This window comes from Dipodomys spectabilis, unplaced genomic scaffold (assembly GCF_019054845.1).
Source record: "Dipodomys spectabilis isolate Male_0828 unplaced genomic scaffold, ASM1905484v1 ptg000295l, whole genome shotgun sequence".
NCBI lineage: Eukaryota > Metazoa > Chordata > Mammalia > Rodentia > Heteromyidae > Dipodomys > Dipodomys spectabilis.
The window spans coordinates 1,847,501-1,848,311 of record NW_024870972.1 but is presented as its reverse complement, the minus strand read 5'-3'; the positions used below and the strand labels follow the sequence as shown (position 1 = coordinate 1,848,311).

The window sequence follows — 811 nt, the reverse complement described above, 5'->3', positions numbered from 1 at the left end:
ATTTTTCACTTTCTTGGCTTTAGCTACTTTTGAAATGGTAGGTATCATAAACAATCATATTTTGATAAAATACCTTCTAGTATGAACAGTTCTGGATGAACTGTTCATCTCTCTATGATCCCTTGTAACTAAGATTAGTTTTGTTCCAGTAATACAATCTATGATATCAGAGTAAGATATTCTGGTTGGTCTGTTCCTAGATGGAAGAAGGGTAAAGGGTCAGGTAGACATTTGTGCCAGTAAGACCTCATTTGGGAAAATTTCAGCTGCATATGTTTAGAAGTACCTCTTAAACAAGGCTTACTTTGAATCCATTGGCTCCACAGAGCTAACACAGTTGGATAAATAAGTACTTGAAAAAGCCGTCTCCTTTGGACTTAGCTATAAATACTTGAAAGTATGATCAAATTCTAAATGAAAAAGACTTCAAATAGTCATTGACAAAAAATTACAAATGTGAGCAATCAACTGAACAACATATTTTTTTCAACTATTCACAGAATTTTAGGGAAATAAGATTAATAGCATTTTTAGGAACAATAACGTTTCCTTGTTACAAATAGGCACCTAAGCATATAAGCCTGTATAAATATTTCATCATTAAATACTTAAATTTACAGCATACTACATTCTTCAGCAGCTTGTATACCAAAATTACAACAATACAGAGATTAACATGGCACTTGTACAAGGATGATATGAAAATTTGTGAAGTATTCCGTTTTTCATTCTTCAGATGCAAGAAATGAAAAACAGCTATTAAAAAGTTGATTACAAAATTACAAGTGTAACAATACACATAATTCATATA

At 31.2% G+C, this 811-nt stretch overlaps 1 pseudogene; it reads left to right on the top strand.

Moving 5' to 3' along the window:
* Positions 1 to 628: 628 nt before the first annotated feature.
* On the top strand, positions 629 to 728 carry LOC122127002 (annotated as a pseudogene).
* The last annotated feature ends 83 nt before the right edge of the window (positions 729 to 811 follow it).